Source organism: Cupressus sempervirens, chromosome 11, assembly GCF_028749045.1.
Source record: "Cupressus sempervirens isolate cs-2001-9-10 chromosome 11, ASM2874904v1, whole genome shotgun sequence".
In the NCBI taxonomy this organism is placed as follows: Eukaryota; Viridiplantae; Streptophyta; class Pinopsida; order Cupressales; family Cupressaceae; genus Cupressus; species Cupressus sempervirens.
Genome location: NC_143128.1, coordinates 122,346,089 through 122,372,038, shown reverse-complemented (window position 1 = coordinate 122,372,038; position 25,950 = coordinate 122,346,089). Strand labels below are relative to the sequence as shown.

The following is a 25,950-nucleotide window of genomic DNA, read 5'->3' as shown; positions in this document are numbered from 1 at the left end:
AAATGCATACTCCATTCTAGATTAATCTGCATAATCATATAGATTAATTTCATTTCAAATCCTTCGTTCTTACAGGGTTTCTTAAACACCTCGAAACTGAGGATATCTGACAAGCAATTCCCTTTAGATAGAAGACAACAGGTCGCTTTGCAGGGCTGATTTTTGGATTAACAATCCAATGTTCATTCAGAGATGAATCTACATACAATGACCGTGTTGAAGTGTGTGTGTTAGCATAGGCCACATATTCACGCATACATTTCTGGCGCCCACCATGGGGCTCGAAAATCAATTTTTCTAGCCTCTTTTTGTATTTTTTTAATCATTTTTTTATTCTTTGTCTATACTGTTCCATACAGATTCAGAGATCTTCGCGCGAGATTGTTCATTTTCGTGCGAGGATCTAGAATCTTCGCGCGAAGATTTTTTCCACATCACGCGACAAAGTTCTTGGGAACCTGTTTCTTCATGTGAGCCAAATATAATTTCACGTGGGTCGTAAAACTTCTTCGCGCGGACTGTCAGGAATTGCGCGCGAGATTCTGCTGACAGAGCCTATTTTTTGCATTGATTTTCTTTTTTTTTTTGGTTTTTCTATTAACTGCTCATTGTTTCTAGTTTTTCTGTGTTTTCTAATTTTTTGGAACAGCATAACAGTGGTTTGCAAGACAATTGGAAAAGCGTGATAAAGTTGCCAGAAATAGGTAAAACATCTACTAAGCGCATTTCGAGGATTACCAGGTAATTCTCTTTGACTGATAACACTTCATTTGGAGCTAAAATGAACATCTCTTGTGTCAAGCTTGTGTGTGTATTTCCTTTCATGTTCTCATTTTACAACACATGCATAATTTGATACTAGGTTGTGATCTCTATTAGTTTCATCTAGCAGGCTTAGTTTTTAGTGATAGATCTAATTAGCTATCTTGGGTTATTGGACTCGCTAATCCGTCGGCCCCTCGTTCCACCCTGTGGTTGCAAGATCAACACCACATTAAAGGGGAGGGGTCTACAAGACAGAAGTGTTAAAGGCTCCACAAGGCAACCCTTTTGTGCTTTCTAGAACTCACTAGTTTCTGGGTTGTGGACTCGTGTTAGGTTGTGTGAGGGGTTAAATGTTTCACATCTTTGGACTCACCTCACATTAGTTAAAGCGTTAAGTGTACCACCTGGTGCTTTTTTATTGCTTTTGGATAGATTTTCTTTCGGGAATTAACATCTATATACACATAGTAATTAAGCCCCCATGAACACTATTCGTGGATCTTGAGGGAGTGGGTTCCTAGTGAAACTCCTCTCTAAGACGGATTCCTTGTAGGTGGGGAGGATACTTTGAGCATCTCGCAGATAGATGAATCTTCAACTTGTTGATTAAGGCATCCTTTCTCCGAAGAGGTTGATAGATCACTGCGAGATGATATCATAGATCTTTAAGAGATAATCTTAGTTTAGTGTGTCAGATTAATCTGTCTACTTTGATTGGGTTAAAAGTGAAAAGGTGTCAAAACCTTGAATCTAGAAGCTAAGTCCCCTTGTGGTACACTATTGCGAGTCGGTCACCTTTAGAGAGGGTTAACCGTAGCAGAAAATCCCTCTATAGGAAAAACTGTGATGACAAAACCTCGAGCGGTAATAGCCATTTTCTCCATGGTAGTGACAATCGCTATATAAATGTCCTTGTGGAAGAAATATCCATGGGTGTGGTTCATTGTGGGTTGTTAGATCTCCCTAGCAGCTCTTGAAGATTAAGTTCTCAAACTGTGTCAAAACCTCGGTGCGCCGGGATTGGAGATCACCCCTATGAGTCATAAAAGTTGCAGAGTCAAACCATTATTAAAAACCTTAGAGAGGCCAACTTTTATTTTCTAGGGATGTATGCGTGATTGCAAAACCTTTTGAAAACATACACAATAGCTCTCCTAGGGATTAGCACAAATTAAGTCACTTGATTGTTCATGCGCAAGGTTTCTTTTGCCCTTGCTCATTGTTTTCAGATGTGCTTAAAATCACCTGCTTGCTATTCTACGTGCCTATTGATCTGCTTGGTTACTGAAACGATCAAAATTTTTCAAAATTAGTTGCTATTGTAAAATTGGTCTGCCTTCTCATGCGAAATCATTTGGGTCTCGCGCGAAATCATCTGGTCCTCGCGCGAAGTCATCTTGTCCTTGCACAAAGTTAAACTATTGTCGTGCATCTTCGCGCGAAGTCATTTTGTCCCTACGCAAAATTAAACATTGTCATTAACCTTCGTGCGATTTAGAAACATCTTCGCATGGCCCGTAAAACTTCTTCGCGCAGCCTGTAAAATTTCTCGCATGAGACTTTGTATCAGCATTGCCAATTTGAGTCTGTTAGAGCTATCTATGCTCTGTATCAAGTCTATTTCTTGCATCGGTTTATTGCTTCTCTATTTGAAAACAGTTCCAAATAGTGGCATTCCACTTAGCTAATGACTTGTGATCCATACTTTAACTAGTCTTGTCTCCCAGTTATCTTGCTCTTGTCCTTTAGTGCTTGTTGTACTCTATGTCATGATAGTCATAATCTTTGTTTGTTCTAGCCTTCAAATCATACTATTCGTACCTTAGTATACTGCACTCTTATCTTGCTTTTCTGAGACTACGTTCTAGTGTGGTCCTTGTCTAAGCTTTTATTTTTTGTCACTGTCTATGACTGTGGCAACTTGACTTATGTTCTAAAACTTGGTTGTCACTACTTGAAACATAGTACATCAAAATGGCTAATGGGTGAACCCACAATAATGGGTTCCACTTTAGTGGGACGAACGAAAATGAAAAAAATTTCAAAATGAGAAATTGAGTTTACCATATGTTCGCGCGAACTTTTTTTTAAATCATGTTCGCGCGAACATATTTCGTATGTTCGCGCGAACATATTTCGTATGTTCGCACGAACATATGTGATATATATGTTCATGCAAACATGATTTGCATGTTCGTGTGAACATAAGTTCACACAAACATGGTAAATGTGTTCGCGCGAACGCCATGTTCGCACGAACATGCAAAATCACAAAAATTTTAACTTTTTTTTCTTTTTTTCTTGTTTTTGCTCTTTTGACTGCCATAATTGTAGGAGAATGATCTCCTACTATAAAATAAAAAATGTCAAAATGTGCTTCTCGGAGCAAGCTTTCCAACGACTATAATTTTATTACATAATTTAATCATTAAGACTTTCAAATATGAGTTTAACTCATTATAGGTTCATTACTGATTGAACATCAACCGACTTTGACACCTCGGGAAAATTAGTAAATTAGGTCAATTTTTTTTTGAAAAATATGGAGGCACTGGCTTATTGAGATACCTTTCTATTAAAAAAAAAAATGGTCTATGATAAATTGACTTCAAATTATCTGTGTCAAACGGAACGTATGTATGAATTATGGTTCATGTCACTTCAAAACTTCATAAACTATACAATATTCAACAAAAATAAATCAAACCAAATGCAGACACTGGATATTGATGCTACAAATCCAACGCAGAAATAATTACTTCATTATCATTTCTAGAAAAAAAGTTATGTGTGTCAAACGGACTGTCACTTTTTAAAATATTGAATTTTATTATGTACCACTTTTTGGAGGAGATAAAAAAATTTGACATAAATAAATTTTTTTTTTAGATTAAAAAATATGGTTACAAATTAGGAACAAAGTACTCAAAATCACTAGTTTATGTCATCTTGAAATTATTTATAGTTTTGGAGATATAGTCACTTGAACATGACGTTTGTTGCAAAAATATTGATTTCAAAGTCAAAATTGGTCAAAAAGTGGAACCCATTATTGTGGGATCACCCTAACAACAAATGTACTAAATCCAATATTCCTAGTGAGGAAGAAGGGATTCTAATTACAAACATGAAGAAACAAATTGAAACGATAAGTGCTCAACTTGAAAGACTAAAAGAAGAGGAAAACACATCATCGAACAAATTCTCCTTGAGAGAAATTTTCCCTTTCTCCTATGACAACCAAAAATCAAATTCTTGTGATCTTGAATCCAAGAAATCTGAGAACACCTCACATACGCCCAAGAAATCTAGGAATATCTTTGAAGAAAAACCTTGGGAACCTAAACCAAAGCGTGATTTCACACCTTTGGGAAAATCTTATGAATTAACCTTGGAAGAACTTCTTGAAGAGAAACTCATTGTATTACCTAAGGTCACTTTGGCGGGAGTTTCCTTTATGAGTAACTATTGTGTCTATCATAGACATAATTTACATAAAATTTCCCATTGCAAGGAGCTGAAAAACAAGATCCAAGATCTCTTTGACAATGGTATAATTCAAAAATCTAAGCTCTCAACTACTAAAGATTCTACTCTCAAGAAGGATCAACCTCATGAAACCATGTCTAGTAATGGTTCAAACACAACTTCTACTTCCTCCAACATACATCCACCTTCTAAATTGTCCAATCTTTCCAACACATATTCACCAAAAGAACTCACTACTCCCCCAGTTGACTATGTGTACCCTCAACGGTTGCCTCTAAAAGAAACCCAAGCTAATCTTGACTTGGCTGCAAACCTCTCCCATACTACTCAAACCAAAGATCCAAAACCTCCATGTGTTGCTCCTCCTATTATTCCCACTCTAACTAGCACTTCACTATCTCTTCAAGAACCTATCATGCAAACTCTGCATCCTACCTTGCCCTTAGAAGTGGATCCATGTCAAGAGGATTTAAAAAAATCTAAAGATCAAGATCAAGAACCCTCACATATCCCTTAAGATATCATCCCTCCATCTCAAGAGCCACATAGTCCTCCATCTCCCATGTCATGCACCTCTACTAAGCAAGATCAAGATATTCCTTCCACCATCCTTAAGGAGATTATAAAAGACCAAGAGAAGGATACTTTTCCTATGTTACCTAAAATTCCTTTTGAAGAGAAAAGTGTTCCCTCGCTCTCTTATTCTACCTCACTACATTCACTTCCAAACTATGCTCGAGCTTTAAATACTCCTATCAAAGGTATTGCTCCTATAATAGTTACTCATAAATCTAGTGATGACTTTGGTCATATTGCTCACTCTAAAGATGCTGATATCCATACTCATGGTTCATTCACATCTTCTAAATCTATCCTTGGTCCCTACCCATCTAAGCTAAAACCTTCAAGTCTTCCATCCATATTGGGACCTTATGTTCCTCTATCTCCTATTGCCACTACTAGCTCATTACATGTTCCTCCTACCCTTCCTCAAGATCAACAAAGATACACATACTTGAACTCTTCACATTCATCTTTCCATCTAAACTAGTCATATTGGCCTCACTCATCCACAAGTCCCAAGTCCTTTGGAAGCAATTTGGATGATCAACTCAAACACAAGTGCATGAATCCATCCTCAAAAGTTCACTATGTCTCCTCTAATCGACATGTGAATGTTAAGAAGGAAAATACACAAAAGAGACCACAAAGGTCCACTATTCAAAGAGCTCAACCAAAGAAAGTATGGGTTCTTAAATCTGTTATTGAAGAAATGCATTCCAAAGCATCTAATGAAAAATTAAAAGCTATATGGATTCCCAAGTCTCTTTTGAAGGACTTGAATATTGAAAACAAATAAAAGTTGACATTCAAGCTTCCAAAGGTTTCCAATCCATCTCCTTTCCAACATCTTCCTAAAAAAGTTTCAAAACCTTCTACTCCACCCCTCTCCAAAATGGCTTTGCTACCTCATATATCTAAGCCTCAATCTATTTCATCCATATTTCCTCCATCATTCCACTACCCTTCAAGGTGTGTGTCAATGTTTATCTTGCCTAATATCTCATCCACCCTCATGAGATTCTCTAAATCTTATGCCTGCTTTCCATCCTTGCTTGTTTCAGTCTTCCAAAACCAACAACCTTATCCTCCATCTACCTCTCATTTTCCTTTCATTTCCCTTCCATTACCTTATCAACATCTTTGAGTGTACCTTGCTATGGCTTTGGCTTATCATAACTTATCTTTCTTATAGGAATGCTATATAACTTGAGAAAGGCTTGAATTCTTTCCAAAAATTCTAAAAATTCAAAAAAAAAGAAAAAAAGAAAAAGAAAAAGTGCCTCTGTGAAAACCTGGAAGCAGGTGCCTTGGTAGCAAAAGTAAAGATAAATAATTTCATCCTATGGTGAAAACCACTTCTTGTGGCACCTTGGACAAGTACCATGATGAAACCCTGGTAGACAGGTGTCATGTGTAATTCTTCCATCCATGACATCCTATCATGATCTTGCTTATCCTTCAAATGTCCTCATTCCTGAAGTTATTCACTCATAACCTCCATAACAAATTTTTTTATCCTATTCAGTTAACTCTTTGGTCTTGATCAATGAAAGAAAGAAGAAAACTCAGTTCTTAGCAATCTCCTGACATAGTCATTTTTGTGGATTACCTACATGATACCCTTCATTACACCATGAGCACATATTGTTATATCCTTTTCCCTAGCTTGGGTAATCTTGTGAAGGCTTTCCTTGAGGGTAACATTCACCTCGCTTCATATTCATTGTCTATCCATCTCTGCTTATCCACTCGCTTGCTACTGCATCTTGTCCTACACCTTGCTAGACACTAAAACAAAATCAAGGTGATCCTTCTTGAGAGCTAGTAATCTCTGAAAAAGTTCTAAAATTTTGCAAAAATCCTAAAAATCAGAAAAAGTCCTGAAAAAATTGTTACCCTGGTGAAAACCTAGCAATAGGTGCCTTGGTAACACCAAAAAAAGTGAAAAATTCTCAAAAATACAAAAAAAAAAAAATCAAAAAGAGAAAAATACAAAAAAATTGAAAAACAGAAAAGTGCCATTGGTGGAAACCTGGAAATAGGCATCATGGTAGCAAAAAAAGGAAATCCTACCAAGAAGGTGAAAACCTGGTAAACAGGCGCCCCTTGTTCCTAGTGCTCCATCTTGCAGCGCATCTTCTGGCTATTCTGTATAGTCGCTTTCATGCTTTTGCTTTCTTGCTTTCTGCTCATGTATCCATGGATTGAGTCTTCTCACAGCTTGGGGGCATTCCCCTTTTGTGTCACTTTTTTTCGAGATTCTCCTCATAGAATCTCTTTCGTGACAGTCACCAGTGGTCCTCGCTGCATTTGTCTACCATTGCTAGTGTCACTATTTTTGAGATTCTCCTCATAGAATCTCTTTCATAATAGTCACTAGCGATCCTCACTGCGTCTGCCTACTGTCACTAGTGTCACTCTTTTTGAGATTCTCCTTATAGAATCTCCTTCACGACAGTCATTAGTGGTCCTCACTATGTCTGCCTACTGTCGTTAGTGTCACTCATTTTGAGATCCTTCTCATAGGATCTCTTTTGCAATAGTCACCAGTTGTTTCAGCTGTGTCTTCCTACTATTGCTAAGGTCATGTCTCCATATTCCTTTTGGAAAATCTCTCTTGCATTAGTCACTAGTCGTCCTGGCTGTGTTTGTCTATTGTTGCTTAATCCTTCTTAGGTTCTTCATCATGAAGATTCCTCTTTGACCTCAGTCACCAGTCATTCTGACTGCATCTACCTACTATTATCACCCTACTGAAGAGGTTTCTTTCAAACATGTTCTAGACATTGACACTTGACATCAATCCCGATAACATTGAACTAAAAAATGATATAATTGTTTGGATATGCTGAGTATTTTCTTTGTTTGCTTTGTTTTGCTTTATCATATCTCCTCGAGCAACTCGATGATGTCATATTTGACTAGAGAAGCAATGACTGGGGGGCATGATCTTTTTCTTTGCTTTCTGTTTGCGGTTTAGTTCCAATTAGTTGTTACATTCCTATAAAAGTTGTGTCCACTATAAGAGCCTCCATCTCGTATTGGATGGCCCAGTGTACCTTGACTCCTTTTATAAGAATACATCAATAACATTGGTGCTTCTCCTTATTTTTTGGAGTGAACTCTTCATGCTATAGTAAATACTAATACTTGTCCTGCTAAGTGAATGTATGGGTCACTGCGAGTATATCTAGCACACTTTTGTCTCAGGTTATGAATGCAAGGGTCGTTGCAGACAGTATAAATACTAAGTACTTAGCATAAGATGGATCTCCTGTGTGTTTGGTGTGCCTGTCATGCAAGCAACATTCAGGTCATCCTAGCGTTTATGCTCTGATGCTTATGTTAACTTGCTACATTAAAAGGGACAAATGTTCTGGTCATTCTGGCTTCTTGTGCCTCGAATGCTTACATTTAATCCCGACAAACCAATAACGTATGTTATATTCATATTTCCATGATTGCAATGTCAGTGGGAATTGTATAATATACAAGCTTTATTTTATATCAGTGATGATTAAATATCGAGGCTCAGTAACCAGACCTAGGGTTGCATTTAACATAGTCTTGCATTGCATACTTCACTCGCATAAGCATGCGATTCAATTGCAAATCTACTTTCACCTTCTCTGATGAGGGATTGTTGATCTCTTCAAAGTATCATGTTCTTTCAAAAAAAGTACAAATGAATTGAAAATGACCCTTTGAGCCTTGATATAGGTGTTGACCAAATTTTTCAAAGTGCTCAGATTTGCGTAAAAATCACACCCCTGGCTAATTGCACCATTCTGGATCCATTTTCGAGATCAAATTCGAAATCTGACACACCTAAGAGCCTCAAAAATGCGTTTTAAAATTTTGGGGACCGACGCGATCAAACGCTTGTGCAGCTCAAATCTTTCTAATACTTTGTAATTCTTGGAATCCTTTCAACTTTACATTCTCCATATTTTCAAAATTCATTTTGAAAATAGTCAACTCAAGTCAATTGTGGCTAAATCTGCTCAACTTTTGGTCAAACTTGGTCTTTGCGACTTCGCAATCATTTCAAATCAACCCTGAATCTTCTTTAGATTGTTCTGATCTCTTCTAGATTCTGCTGAATCTCAGCTTTCTTCTATATCTCATGATATACTACTTTAAATCATATTTCTGGCGTGTCATCTTTCGATTTCGCTGCCGAGGGGGCAGGATGATTACATCATTAAATACTTATTGCTCGGGGCATCTGGTTCCAATCTCATGACCTCATCACTTGAGGCATCTCATCGCTTGGGGCATTTTGTTTCCTTATATCTGGCATCTTTGCTACCTATCTTATCTTTTCATCAATTGATCAATCTTATAACAGCTCTTCTCAGAGTTCGATGGACAGGTATTGGGACAGTCTAAACCCTGACTCCTGAGGATCAAGCCTCGTTCTAGGGATGATTCTACAACTCATGATTGGACCTTATTATCTTTTATCAATCTTAGGTATGTAGGTGTTCTATCTGGATCCTTGAAGATTAAACTCCGTTCTGGAGATAATCTTATAAATGCTTTCGATTCTAGGTATCTAGGTGTTCTATCTGGATCCTTAAAGATTAAGTTCCATTCTGGAGATAGTCTTGTAAATGCTTTATCACTCTCGAAAATCTAGGTGTTCTATCTGGATCCTTAAAGGTTAAACTTCGTTCTGAAGAAACCTTTTAAATGCTTATCAATTTTAGGTATCTAGATGTTCTATCTGGATCCTTAAAGATTACGCTTCGTTCTGGAGATAGTCTTTTAAATGCTATCAATCTTAGGTAACTAAGTGTTCTGCTTGGATTCCTTAGGATTAAGCTTTGTTCTAGAGATGGTCCTTAAAAACTTATCAGTTGGTCTCCGTAGAATCAATTTCTGAACCAATCTCATGATTCACATCATGCTTTCTAATTATCTTTGAATAAAACGTGCTGCTCGCAAATTCATTCAAAGAGGGGCAAAATGTAATACCCCAAAATTGGCTCATTGCCATCTCAACCAATTCTGGTCTATTTCTGATCAATCCTAAAGTCCTATTCCATTAGGCAAATTCTTATTTGGCTATTTGCTACTTGACTTAATTGTCAGATGCAGAAAACCCTAATCTACATTCATCATATTTCTTATTTAATTCCTGTAGTATTTACTCATATTAGTCACATTAAACCTATTGATTAATATTTAATTTAATTACTAAGTATTTATACTTTAATTAAATTAAATTATATCTTAAGGCTAATGTACTATGGAATTAAATTTATTTAATTTAATAAATACGCCTATCTTGATTAATTAAATGTAATTATTTAATTAAATGGGAAAGGTATTTTTAATTAATTAAACGAAATTATTTAATTAAATGGAGTACTTACTTCTAATTAATTAAACAAAGTTATTTAATTAAATGGGAAGCCATTCCTAATTGATTAAATGAAGTTATTTAATTAAATAAGAAAAGTGTCTCTAATTAATTAAATAGAATTATTTAATTAAATAGAAAAAGTAATTATGAGAGCATATCTCATTTTATTAAATTAAATATCTCAAAAAAATCTCTCTTCAGTTCAAAAAGGGAAATTTCCAGTTCACTATTGATAAAAAATGAGTTAAATGAGTTAACTCCTTTTTCTACTCAAATTAAATCAGTTAACTCATTATTTTACTCAAATTAAATCTGTTAACTCCCTTTAATTTGAGAATCTCCCTTTATGACTAAACTTCACCTTTAATCCTGGCCGTTGATTGAAATCGATCTCGACCGTTGATGGATTCCAAGAAAGTCTATTTAAGAGACCCTCATCTCTTCATTTTAGGGGAGGTTGAATGAGAATTTGCATCAAATTGTTGCTGGATTGTGCATTCATTTGAGCTCCCTACTTTCATATTCATTTTCTAGTTTAATTCTCATATAGATTTAATATGCATACATTTTAGCATAGCTTTCTTTTCGCTCTTAGATTAAATGCATACTCCATTCTAGATTAATCTGCATAATCATATAGATTAATTTCATTTCAAATCCTTCGTTCTTACAGGGTCTGGTTGCTTAAACACCTTGAATCTGAGGATATCTAACAAGCAATTCCTTTTAGATAGAAGGCAAAGGTCACTTTGCAGGTCTGATTTTCGGATAAACAATCCAATGTTCATTCTAAGATGAATCTGCATACAATGACCGTGTTGAAGTGTGTGTGTTAGCATAGGCCACATATTCATGTATACAGATGGTACTCTGAAGAACAATCTGACTGGTATTCACACATGTCACCAATATCATAATTTGAAACTAATCCATAATCTTCAAATGGTTCTTCACAATCAGCAAATAGATTAGTCTTCACATTAGAAAGCTCATCATAAAAATCTTTACAAGGTGCATGCTGATTTTCAATAATATCTTCATCAAACACCTTGTTATCATAATCAGATGCAATCTCATCAATGCTTTCATCATCATACTCAAAAGAAGAACCACTTGACCTCTTACAACAATGAGATAAAGTATCAGTACTAAGATCATTCTCAACTAAATCTAAAAGTTCCATGTCTTCTTCGAATAATGGGTTAATGACTCCATGCAACAATCCTTGTTGAACATCTTGAAAAAACATAAGCTGGTCGTCATCACAATCTTCATCATATAAAACACTATCATACACCTTAAAACCATTTCTTATACCATTTTCAACAACACTTTTGTCAGGTGAAGAAAAAGAATCAAAGTCATCATTCGAAGACACGTCATTAACTCCATCAATGAAGCATGTAGAATATGAATCAAAGTAGCTTTCATTGTCTTCATTAAGATGATTCAAATGTCTTGCAAACCTATCATTATTTATCTTAGCAATAGGTGTTGATGCATTGATCTTAGGATCACTTATACACTGATTATCACTACTTGCATCCTCAAGACATTCTTCTACACAATTAGGAAATCCATTTTTGTAAACAACCTCTTTATCCTTGTATTGTGTATACAACCTTTCTTCACAACCTTCAACCTTAAGCTGACTTGTATAACTTTGAATTAGAAATTCATTTTTAGATTTAGAGAAAGAACTTATACCTTTACTTTCATGAGAAAATATGCTCTCATCATTCCTCTCTTCTTCCCATGCCACATTTGATTCATGTGATGATGAATATGCACTATCACTGTCCTCCTCTTTCCTTGAGCAAAAACCCTCGTCATTGTCTTCACATAATGCTTCTCATAATACATTGGATCAGTAAGTTCACCTTCATCACTTGACCCATAAGTTTTAGCTTCTTTGTCTTGATACTGAGATGTATATCTTTTCTCTTCATGATCAGTTATGTTTTCAATATCATGCAAATCAACATTAGGATAAGAGACCACCGAATTTATATCTTGCATATGTACTTCATCAAATGAATCAATTCTATCTTCTATTGATGTAATACTGGAAACATGTGCATTCAATTTAGCGAGAATAGAATCATCTTTTCTTTGCAACAAAGAAACCTCATCTACACATGTTTTTAATTCTAAATTTTCAACCAAACCATCTACTACAATAGGGGTACCTACTTTCTGATTTGGATTTGAACATTTTACATGACATTGATTTATTCTTTGAACCTCATCTTGCTAGAAAACCTTCTGAGAGAAGTGACTCTTAGTCAATCCATATTTCATGTTATTTTCAATCTGCATTGCTATCATAAAAGCTTGATGCAAAGTCTTAGGTTCCTTATCTCTCAATAAGTAACTCATCTTCTTATCAAAAGCATCGAGATAAACCATAAACACACTTGATCATCCGGCTTATAACTTTTAGGAATGTCATTCAACAATTTTGCAAATCTAATATTGAATTCAAGAACTAACTCACTATTCCTGACTTGGATATTCAAAAACTTATCAAAATAATCAAAGATGCTTTCTCTTTCCCCAAATTGCATCATGAAATTTGAAAGTAATTCATCCCAAGATGAAATTGAACATGCTGGTAAAAATGAAAACTAGTCCCTAGCATCATCTTCTAAAAGTCTGAACAAACAACTTCATCTGAACGTCTTCATGAGCAATTTCAAAATCACCAACCAAGTCATTGAATAATTGAACATGATGGTTAGATGACTTTTCATGGTTCCCACCAAACTTAGGCAAATACTTTCTGAGGTTATAAGGCATAGAATTTGGGAAACCATAAATACCATTAAAATTTAATGGCGTATACCTCTTGGTAGAAACATATCTAAAGCTTTCACTAACCGACTGCATACTAGATGAAATGAAACTCGACATTCTTCAAACTTAAAACTCATTCATCATAAAACACTTTTAGTATTTATAACTTGCAGTAAATCTGAAAGTCTTTTTACCATTTTCAACTTCAAATATACTTCGAAACACTTTTATTGAATCTACCTCTCATAAAGTATGTTGAGATGTGTTACATCATTCTCCTATTTAATGTTGAAACCATTTGACAGAGAAATTTTTGTAAATCTTACTTTCATGTAAATGAAAACACATGAAAGTGGAGAATACATTTTGATACAAATGCTTGCAACTACCTCAATGCTGCACATAATAGTAGATTCAAAGCTTATTTGGATTTAATAACTTTGCAAAACAAAACTAGTTGGTCTAGAATTTACAACTGGTAATTAAAAACTTTATTCAACAACATGGGAATTTCATACTCTTGACAACGTGAAAGCACTTGACACTGATTCTGAATTATGATAGCAACTCATCAAAAAACTTCAAGTGACTTTGATACTACAAATTATCCAATTCAATCAACTACTATTGTCAATGAATAAGAACACCGGGGAACATGAAACTTTAGCAAGGAAATAAGAAACACCTCTTGCTATAGATTTTCTATATTTGATCTATTTCATGCCAGAGATTTTGGTTCTTTTTATATGCACATCCCTAGCAGAGTCACCATTTTGTTGGCTCCTGATTTAACCGTGTTTTAATAACCAAGTATATAGGGTAAGATTGCATCTATGGGCAGCTATCTCCAATAATAGACACAAATCACCAAGAACCCGAGCCAACTATAAGGCTACACTCCTTCTTCACTTCAGGCTCTGCAAAATCTAGGTGGGTGAACCTCTTAAGATATGATTATGTGACCAGTGCAATCAGCATAATCGGGATCTAGAATAACAAATAAAAACCCCTAAATCTTCTGTACTTAACTGAGAAATCAAAAGCATGGAATAGCTAATAACATGACTCATGAAACTGGCAAGCCAAGTGCGGGTTAAACTTTGAATAAATTTCAACATAAAAGGGAAAACATTTGATTAATGATGTTGAATTCAACAAAACCTCAAATATGTAGCAGTAAGACCTAATGATCTTGTAGTTGATTAGTGCCTTAACCATTGGGCAAATCCATGAATCAAAAACACACATATGGATATCTGAGACATATTCGTATCTTCAGATACTTGATCTATCCATTTAACTTGTAAATAGACATCTATGCTCAATCTAAACCTTATTCTTACATGATATCTCCATCAGTAAACTTGCAACCTTGTTGATTCCCTTGAAGCATTTACATAAACCTTTGAGTTATAGGCAACCATGAGACAACATATAGCCTTAAAGGACTGCAATTACAACCCAAGCTCTCTGTTCAAAGATTATAAAATATTGAAGATCACTGATAAAGGAGACAAGATTCAATATGAAACTCAACCATTTGTTCATTGTATTAATTTCCTTGAAACAATACGTTCATATGCATGAATTGAAAAACACAGAAAAAACTATTGGATTTGGACTATCTATATTATCCTTCCTAATGTTGTTCATACAAGAGAGAATATGTTGAAGCAAATGTTGTCTCCGTATTGGGAATACATCAAAACTAGAACCAAAATGTTGGTATCACAACAATGAACAAAGTTTCTCCAAAAACTGGAACCAATGGTCTTACAGTGAAAAACTGGAACCCATACAATGAGAAAGAATGAGAATGATATAGAGGAAGGGATTCCTAGATTTTCTCTACATCTGACATGTGTCCACTTTGAATTCCCTCTCTTTGCCATGAAAATACTCTCTCTAATCTCTCTCTTCAACTGGTCAATCAAACCCTTAACCAATTTGGCTATCAAAAGAATAAAGTATCTCAGAAACTTGATAGAATAATAACCACTTTTGATGCCAAATCTCAAAACAAGGCAAAGCCAAAAATCAGTTAAAAGGCCTCCAAAATGCAATACAATGATATCAAAGTTGTTTTTTCCACATTCTGCCTTCAACTAGTCTTCACAACTACCCTCTAACTAATTCTAATGATCGTGATGAATTTTGGTCATTCTGCTGAGAATGCCCTAGGAATCACAAATTGGCTTATAGACTGCACGGATGAGCACCTATGGAAAAACCAACCTCAAATTCAGAAAATTCATCTTGTTTAGATTCCATTGGTATATTGGAGCGCCAATTTTCGATAAAAAATGCTCTAGTTATTGCCGTTTGAAAATCAAGCCTCTGCTCTATAGCTCCATGGCAAGGTTGCATTAAAAATCAAAAAATTGAAAAATTAAACAAGTTCTATAGTTCACACTATAGAATATTTTCTTTTTAACATTAAATTTTTCAAATCTGATTGAACGTGCACAACAGGGATATATTTTATTTTTTAAAAATCTCCTTTGTATCCCTCACTCTAATTGGCTCTCTAGGCAGGTGCCACATGTCACTCTTCTATAGGCCGATGAACTTAGGCAAGACCCACGCATCTTTTCCAACTCTCGCTAGATTCTTCAATTTTTTGGCAAGTCGCCATGTCACTTGCCAAAATTTTTTTCATTTTCCGATCGCAATATGGCAACCACCAGATTTCGACGAGTTTTCTGGCAACCTCATCTAATCTCTCCTTCCACATCAACACCACATCATTGGCAGCTAGGTTAATCACCTAGACACTCGCTATGTCACTATAGCAACTTCCTTGCACCTTTTTGTATAGTGACTGAGCGACGGCCGCATGATCTGACACGTGGCACGATCTCCTTCCTCGAATTCCATTTCCTACCATGTCATCATTCGATCTCCTTCCTCGAATTCCATTTCCTACCATGTCATCATTCCTATTTTTTCTGTATTGTGACAGTGACAGCCGCACGATCTGATACTTGGTGCAATCTCTTTCCTCGGATTCCATTTCTCACCATGTCATCATTCCTATTTTTCCTTTTAAAATTATGCATTTGTTTCCTCCAACTGTTATCCACCTTCAAGTCAAACAAGGGTCCCCACGCAGGCTAATGCTTCCAAAAGTCACTCTCTTTTGGTCAACTTATATCGTAAGCATTCTTGTATTTAAATATTAAAAGAAACCCACTTATTCCCAATGTGGGATAAAAGCTTTTGACTGCTCCAGCTCTGTGGCTTCGTCTTTGTTGAAACTGCGTGCTTCTTTCCTAGAAATTTATTCTTTTTCACAACACGCCTATCTTTACAAGGCGGCTATTCTCTTTTCTCAACCTCCCACGACTCTCTTTAACACTGCTTGGCATAGGTTATTTATAGGCTGCATGTGTGGAGTGCCCCTTTTTCAAATGCTTGTTTTTGTTTTACTTGAGTCGTTTGTTTTAAAATCCTTGCCACTTTGTCTCTTATAGCAGCTTCTTTCATGCGCTAAACAGTTCCCATCAGGAGTGGATCCTTCCTTCAGCAACATCTCTTATTGTACCTACAACTTCTTTGCTTATACTGGCACTTTCTCCATATTGCGTGAGCTGCTCCCTTGTAGTTTTGTGTTCTCTATTCCCCCTTTTTTAAACTGTCAATGAGGCTTACCTTTATTTGTTGGTGTCTTCACAATGTGTGGGGTTCCTTCTACATGCGCGAGTTGCTTCAAAAACTATGAGGTGTGGATTCAAATTTCTGTCCCCTGCTTTCTTGGTGTGAATCTTTGCATGCAGCTTCCAAGTGGGGCTTATCTTTCATACATTTTTTGTCTTTTGAATCTACAGCGTTCATTCCTCCCTTGTTGGCTACGGGTTGCTCTGCTGATGGTGTGGAGTTTTCTTCTAACACAGTGCGGCTTGCTCAACTATTAACTTCTACATAGCATTGGCTCTGACTTCCCTTGCATGAGACATGGAGATGTGTTTTTTTCTCATGGCTTCCTCTATTTTTTTGAGCGTCGACTTTCATTCATGCTGCCATGGGTTCTCTGCTATCTCTGAGTCGTGGCCTCTCTTATCTAGCGAGCCCTTCTCCATCTCAAGCTACGTGAGACTACTTTTCTTATTGCCATGAGCTCTTATCTCATTGGCTTCTTATTTTCCAGCGTGGGTAGCTTTTAAAATTTGCCATGTGGGTTGCTCTTCATTCATGCTAAGTCTTCTACTCTTTTTTCTTTGAACACGTGGCTCTCTTGCTTTTTGGCGCCAGCTTCCTTGCTATTGGGCGGCTTATATATCTCTTCTAGCATCTTGATCTTCCCAGGAGTCTTTCCTAGCCCTGTTATCATAGGCATCTCCCCCTTCAGGCTGCGTGTGGAGGCTTTAATGGTGCTGCCTCCTTTGTTTGGGCGTGAGTTACCTTTTTCATATGCTATGACCTTCTTTATGCCCTGCCGTCTTCCTTTAAAATTTGAATGCGTGGGCCTCGTGCTTAGATGGCAGCTTGATTTTTCTTTTTATAGTGCTTCTTCTCCATACACATGGTTCTCCTCATGCTCAGTGTGATTTTTAGTTTTTAATGTGCTTTCCTGCAGGTTTTGTTCCTTCATTTTTAATGCTGCATCTTTTAAAGAATGCGTGAGACTTTCTTTAACACCATGGTTGCTCTTTTCAAAAGGCAGTGTTCCTGCCTCTTGGCTTATGCGTGGAGTCTTCCTTCTGAATTTCTAACTCCTTAACCATTCTTTCAATTTCCTCTCTTTATGATACAACAAATCAACAGTGGCAACAAAGTACGTAGGGAAAAATGCCTACCATTTGACCCCGTAGATAGGCAGAATGCCTCAAGCTTGTGAGCACAACACTTTTCTCATCCATGTCGACAATTATGTGTATCTTGCATTCATTACATGTACAAATACTACTTGATTTGAACAACGTATATATGTATATCTAACACTCAGTGAATTACAATTGTGCCTTCTCAAAATATGCACAATCCCACATACCTATCAATCGAATCCAATTAGTCGGGCCCTCAGTGGGTCCGGCTAAAAAAAAATTTATTTCCAGACAACTCATACTCCAAACTAACCAATTGAACATCTCAAACTGATTAGAATCAAGTTCAATTACTGAACCATAATTTTAAAACTCATTTTACCATAGATTTGCAAATTGTGAATTTCATGTCAGGAGGTCTGTTGACTGGCCTTAAAAATTGATCCAAACCTTTGACCAGGCTCTAGAATCTGACCCACTAATTCTCTCTTTTGCATATTCTTACCCCATCGAATCTCATCTCATGAAAAATTTGGAGTCAAAAGATATTCATTGTCAAAGTTGCCTTCACAGAATTACCTGCAAGTAAACATGTTAGAAAGCAGTAAACTAGGTTTCGATTTAGCTTTGAAAACTGGGCAAATGGACACTTGGGAAAATGAAACTTGGGGTGTTGGTTCTCTGTCACAAGGAGAGTATAATTCTCGAATTTGGGTGCATGACAAATAACTGGGCGCAAATGGCGAGCGGTCAAAGTGGGCTACTTGGAATTTGATGACTAGAAACAATAGCAGAAAAGCAATTTTTGCAAATGGAATCGACCTGGAAAAGTGTGCAAATGGATTTGTCATGACTTGTGTACTAGCACACTTAAAGTATTTTCGGAGGACAATACAATGGTATAATCCATTCGATCTCATCTATCACAAATTAGGAGTTACGACATCATGAACAGAGGTACTGACAAATTTGCAAGTCCTCACACCAGTAAAAGATAGAAATCTTATTTATAATCGCATTTGTAAACTGATCAAACGGATTCGTCAAGACTTAAAAATTGAAACATAACAAGTCTTTGACGTCTACAATGCAACACAATAGGAATTTTCTCATTTTTGTCAACTAGTCAAAAAATATAACTCATTAAATAGGGCTTCCCAGAATAATGAACAAACTATATCAGCATGAAAATAGTAAATGACCAACTTTGAGGGATTGAAAACCTAGTCAAACGGATTTGAAACGACTCGAAATCTGAAACATAGGTTCTCAGGTATGGACACTAGACACTCCCAAAGAAAAAAATCACAAAACATTTCTGGGTGCGAGATATTCAAATACAAACACAACCTCCTGTTACTATTTGACACTTAAGGTAAAATGCAGATTTGGAATTACTCAAAACAGAACTTCACAAAATAGCTTGGAGCTTTGGTTTATCATTATCGAACATATGGATAGGCTAGATGAAGGGTGTTAGAAACATAAAACACCACTTGGGGCTCAAAAGACAGGCAGGTACAATCTCATCAAAAAGCATTTATGGGGCTTGATTTTCTCAATGGTACTCAAAATCGGGAAGACAATTTTGAGTCCCAACATTGGTTCTCCAAGTGAACTCATATTTAAAATATTTCTCACCTATCAACCTAGTGACATCAAGCCTTGACATATCATCCACCTCCCTAAGCATCATATTCCACCTTTCAAGTTTAACCAAACCAGTGGAAGCCATTGTTTAGTCTTCATAAGCATGATACAAGACAATAGTGGATAACTTAAGGGTCAAATTGATGGCTAGATAAACAAGCAAGGGGCCATAGGAAGACACTCTATAAAGCACTATTGATAGGAGGAAAGGGAAAGGGAGCTTATAAAGGCTCAAGAGTAAAATATGGAAGTCGTAGGAATATGCTAGAAGCCTTAAGGAAGATCACTTGAAATGTATTTTAATAAATTAGACGATAATAGAGGTATCAGTTCCTTAGCTTATTAGTTCTTGCCATGGCAGGAACTACTACCAAGGTTCCCATTGTAAATAGTGATTAAACAAATTTCTTCCAAACAATTATAATGTCTCCTTGGTTCTCCTATATTATTATTTTCAAGAAAGACTGTTTGAACATGCTCAACTGTTAGCCACATATAATTTTGGCATGATCTCAGTGGCTCTGCTCACAACTCTGTGCAATTTTCCAGACAAGAGAATGCACAAATTACTAAATTTCAGTACTGTCAACACCTTTTCACGACGGCACTGGCTACGGTGCAACTTATTTGCACTGGGCCGGGCAGCCAATGTACCTTCCATATTGTGGTATACAGAGCCATTATAAATGCGTTGTACAACGATGTCTGACACCCATTTTGTCATTTGCTACCCTCCCTCCAACTTATATATTTTTTTCTATTCCTTTGAAAAGTAAAAATTGCAAGTTAATATTTTTTAATATAAACATTTAAAGTCATAGATAATTTCTAATAAATAGTAAGTTTTTTATTTATTGAATTAATTGGTATACAATATTTAAAAATGATAATTTTTTAATTTTTAATAGAATATATTAGTATATAATATTAGAAAATGTTATCATATCATTTTTAACATATTAAAAATTGAATTTATTTATTTATATCTATTTCACATATTAATAAATATTATTTCTAATATTATTATATTTTCTTATTTCTATAATTTTAATTGTTTGTTTGAAATATAATTTATTTATTGATTAAATAGTTAATGAATGTATAATCGTAGTTCTAATAAAAAAATCTTTAATTTGTTGCTACAAAATGTATATTTCTTATGTTTTAAACAATATAAATAAGTTTATATTTATATTATAGTGGCGATCATAGTATTGTTCTTCAGTTTCAATCTTAGTATTCTTATGATGTCCTCATTTTCAATCTCTAATATATATTTAAAATGAAAAATAAATAGTTAATTCATAATTTCATATAATCATATTTCTCAATTGATAAATTTTTAAAAATTATTATTCACAAATTTCATTAGTATCTTGTCCCTCTTGTTTTTGAAAATTTATAAAGTAGAAATTATGAATTAACTATTTATTTTTTATTTTAAATATACATTAGAGATTGAAAATGAAGACATCATAAGTACACTAAGATTGAAAATCAAGAACAATACTATGATCACCACTATAATATAAATATAAACTTATTTATATTGTTTAAAAAACAAGAAATATACATTTTGTAGTAACAAATTAAAGATTGTTTTATTAGAACTAAGATTATACATTCATTAACTATTTAATCAATAAATAAATTATATTTCAAACAAACAATTAAAATTATAGAAATAAGAAAATATAATAATATTAGAAATAATATTTATTAATATGTGAAATAGATATACATAAATAAATTCAATTTTTGATATATTAAAAATGATATGATAACATTTTTTAATATTATATTCTAATATATTCTATTAAATTTTTTTAAAAATAATCATTTTTAAATATTATATACCAATTAATTCAATAAAAAAAACCTACTATTTATTAGAAATTATCTATGACTTCAAATGTTTATATTAAAAAATACTAACATGCAATTTTTACTTTGCAAAGAAATTGAAAAAAACACATAAGTTGAAGGGAGGGCAGCAGATGACAAAATGGGTGTCAAGACATCGTTGTACAACGCATTTATAATGGCTCTGTATACCACGGTATGGAAGGTACATTGGCTGCCCGGTGCCTTTCAGGGCGGCAGCATGTAATTAAGAAGATCCCCTCGTAGTCACTTCAATGTGATCACAAATTTATTCGAGAACCCTAAGAAAATACACGTCACTTGAAAATAAACTCAATGATAAAATAAAATCCCTGGTACAAGTTTCTTAGAACAATGAATAACTGTTGGGTTACTTCACGCTTAAACCATATTCCAACTAATTTAGTCTAAACTTTATGTTCCAAAGCTCCACATGAATACACTTGTAACCAAGCCTCATTTTAGTATTATTATTATATCCACTGGCACCTGTTGCATAAGGTGGTTCAGAATATGAAGGTGAAGCTGACATTACTAAATGGTTTTTCAAATCCAATGCAAGAGCGCACCCCAAAGCCATGGTCTCTATCAAGGGAAATTGGATATCATTAAGAACAATAAATAATGGAGACACGATGGCATTCTTTCCACATGCCTCCAGCCTACTCTAATATTTGGCATGATCATCTACACTTGGCAGTTGTTGAGGAAATATGGAGGCATGTATGTAGGCAATAGAAGTAGCTTTGTTTGTTGTTCTTGCTCTAGCAATGGCTTCACTTTTGCTAATTTCAAACTCTGCTAGATGGAGAAATAGTGAGACAATAAAGAGAAAGCCACCGCATCCTCCATTCATAGACAATACTTAGATATACTCATCTTCTATTTAGAAGCAAATTAACAACCCTCCTCACATACTTTTATCCTCTCTTTTTCAGAAACATATGGCCGGATTAGGCACATGCATCTTAACCTTGGGATTCGCTGACTTCTGATGCAAAAGACAGTGGATTTCTCTCACTATATTGGCTGTGGAGCCGGGATAATGCTTTGCCACTCGACTAATCAGAAAGCGGAAACAATATATGTAGAGGTGCTTCACAAGGGGATTATACAGAGTTTTTCTGCATGCACAGATGGTTCTACCAATACAACTAGTGTCTAATATCAACCTTGAGGTGAGGGAGATCAATTAAACTGGAGTTAAAAAAATTCTTCATGTTTTCCTGGTTGAGGAATCTTTCTGTTTAAATTCAAAGGGTATTTTACAGGCTTATTTATTATCATTTAAAGCTAAAATTACAGGTTTATTTATTATCATTTAAAACTTTTTAGCTTTTATCTGGTTGGGGAATCTCTCTGTTAAAATCCAAGCAAAATTTATAGGCTTGTTTACTATCTCTTACAGCTTCTTCTCTTTTATCTGATTGAGGAATCTCTGTTCAAGTTGAAGAAAAATATACAGGCTTATGTGTCGTCATTTAAAGTCTTCTTTGCTTTTATGTGGTTGATGAATCTTTCTATTGAAACTGAAGGAAAACTTACATGTCTATTTACTATTACTCACAGTTTCCTTCACTTTTAGTTGGTTTATCACAAGCAATTGCACCTTAATGTGCAACGGGTGCACCAAAGTTTAAAGTTATTTGAGAAGGGTTCCCTCCAATTAACTCAGTTCTCTATTGTTCAGTTCAGAGAAATCCTTATCACCACCCAGTTTGATAGTGTCAGGCAATGGTCCTTTGACACTTGATTTTCCATTTATTCCTAGCAATTCATATTGACAGCCACTTATACCTTCTTCTAGTGGATACCCCAAAATTCTATTTTGTTTATTTTTATCTAGGGCCCATGCTCTATTCTTGGACGCTCGATTTGTCTCATTTCACTCTCGAGAGCCTGATTCACTTATTTTTACCCCTGATTGGTCTTCGTTCATTTTTATCTGGAGCACACTTTTATCTTTTTGAAGCTTATTGCATCCCTTTATTGATATCAGTTTTTTTGAAAACTGCGCAGATGCTTTAATTGAAATAATTTTGAGGGAGAGGTTCATTAACTTTCACACTTCGAATAAAAATTAACAGATTTACAGATACCCATCTCCAATATTTCCACCCCTCCCTCACTCCCTCTAGATTTTGCATCATGCAAATCAACTTCTCGTCCTCCACTACTCCCACCTTAAAAATAACATGGCTTACATTTACCTCGCTTTCAATTTATTTTATATTTCCTAAACTCCCATAACTGTGATGCGTGATCTCTGTAACTCTTGCAGAAAGAGAGAATTGTTTAGGTGGAGGATATTTCGAGCTTGAGGAAGTATCAATACACTTGTATTTCTGTTTATCTGTGGAGATTTTTCCATACTCCATTGAACTTATATATTTCCCTTATAAGAAGCATCATCTGCGACGCCTGTCGGATGTTTGATTTTAAGATGTCTCTCTTTTTTGGAAACGTCCAATGCTACTGTTTTACTGTTCTCTCTGCACTTTAAAAGGGCCCAATGTGAAAATTGTAAATTTATTATATTAATAAAATAAAAAGGTATTACTCTCCAACGGATAAATTTTTTTAAATTTTTATATATTTTTAGGTTCATGTATTGACTCAACTTTAAAATACACAAACATAAAGAGAAATCTAAGAACTCATTTTTAACATTATTCTTGAAGTACATAGTAACTTACCTGGAACAATGCCAGCGCTCGTTTCACAAAAGCCGGTTGTTGGTAGCCAAAGATAAAAGCTCGATCAATGAAAAAAATATAACCTGACAAAAAGAAAACTTGTATTCCTTTCAAAGATTATAGAAGAGGGATCAAATATTACACTACAAATTTATTTCATCTATTTCTGATGATGTATGAATTCCAAATCCTTTGAGTTACTCTCTGCATGAGAATCCAGAACACACATCTCAATCTCATTATCATCTTCAGAGTTAAGATCGTCCGCATCTGAATCACTTGAAATTTCGATGCTATCATCAAATTCTGTATAGTTTATTTCAGCCATGTTGATAATTGGATCCTTTGGAGATCTATCTACAAATGGTGTGTTCAAGTTTGTACAAGATGTCAATTCAATATTATTACCACCGGTGACACAAGATGCTTATCAATAATTAGCCGATAGGCTTTCCTATTCGAGTTACCTCCAATCGGAATTTGACTCACGCCACTAAACCAGCCATCGGTAAATAATTTACCGGTCATGTTTATCGCGCCTTCTTCTGTGCTGCAGAGACAATGACCTTAATTTCTTTGACGATGCTGAAGTGTACGCCAATGGTAGGGCGGAAAAAATTATGGAGCAGGCCATCCGCGAGCTAGGCTGGAAGCGATCCGACCTGGTCATATCGACGAAGCTCTTCTGTGGGGTACCCGGCCCAAATGACAAGGGGCTTTCAAAGAAGCATATTATTGAAGGCGCCAAGGCTTCTCTCAAGCACGTCGATATGGAGTACGTGGATGTCCTATACTATCACAGGCCTGATGCATCCACTCCCATTGAGGAGAAAGTCAAGGCCATGAATTATATGATTGACTATGGCTGGGCTTTTTACTAGGGCACCAGCGAATGGAGCGCCCAGCAGATCACTGAAGCTTGGGAGATTGCCAAGAGACTTGACATGGTTGGCCCCTGTGTTGAGCAGCTTGAGGTTGTTGGGATCAATTCACTGTTTTATTGATTGTGGGTTTGGTTTTCGATATTAGATAGCTTTTGGTTCATTTTAGGTGATTTTTTAGTCGGGCCTTCTCATGACATTGCATGCTTTTGATATTCCCCATAGCTAATGTCATTGGGTCCAAACAACAATGAAAGACGTTGAAGCCATAATCGATGTAAATGGCTCCAAATCTAAAAGTTTCAAGTTGGAAAGATCAATAAGACAGGGCTGCCCTTAGGATAGCCCTTTTTGTCTGTGCTTTAGATGCCCTCCACTACCTCTTGAGCCATTTCACTCCCCTTGTGTAGATGCATTAGCATTCTCCATTAGGAGAATCTAATCAACAGTCAGTTTGCAAACAAAACTGTACTCTTTGTGGAATTGAAGGAGAATAGCGTGGATGCTTTAATGAGAAAGCATAACACATTCTATTTAGCTTCTTGCGCTAAGTTGTCTAAATCTAAATAAATCATGCTAATTTGGAGTGATAAGCCTCCTCCCTGGTTCTCTAAATATAAGCTCAATATTGAGGGGACCCTTCCAAACAAGTAAAGATATATTGACATTCCTTTTGCTCTTGATCCATGTCCGAAAGGGATGTTGATTTGGATCAAAGGGAGAACAGATAATAAGCTTAGTAATTGTAATACCTTTCTCTAGGAGGCGAAGGGCAATTGTGCCCAAAGATACTCTAATTTTATATTTTGTAATATTTTTCTGTAGGCTATATTGCGGATACCAATGCAATGTTATTCAAAAGAAAATAAAAAGCAAAAGTAAGAAAAAGTTGTAGACACACGGTGTAGCATTAGTTGCAAAATGGATACCAATGAAATGGCCAACAATCATGGAAAATCTTTAAAAGGACCAACATCAACTTTGAGGAAAAACAAGCCGTGGAAAGATCCTTTTCCCTTTGGTTCCCTCAAGATCCAACATATACAAAAGTAAAGTAGGAGATAATATCCACAAGAAGTCAAATTGTGATA

The 25,950-nt window shown here is 35.5% G+C and overlaps 1 pseudogene; it reads left to right on the top strand.

Annotated features, from left to right (window-relative positions):
* Positions 1–24,304: 24,304 nt before the first annotated feature.
* LOC149528516 (putative voltage-gated potassium channel subunit beta pseudogene) lies at positions 24,305–24,982 on the top strand (annotated as a pseudogene).
* Positions 24,983–25,950: the final 968 nt, after the last annotated feature.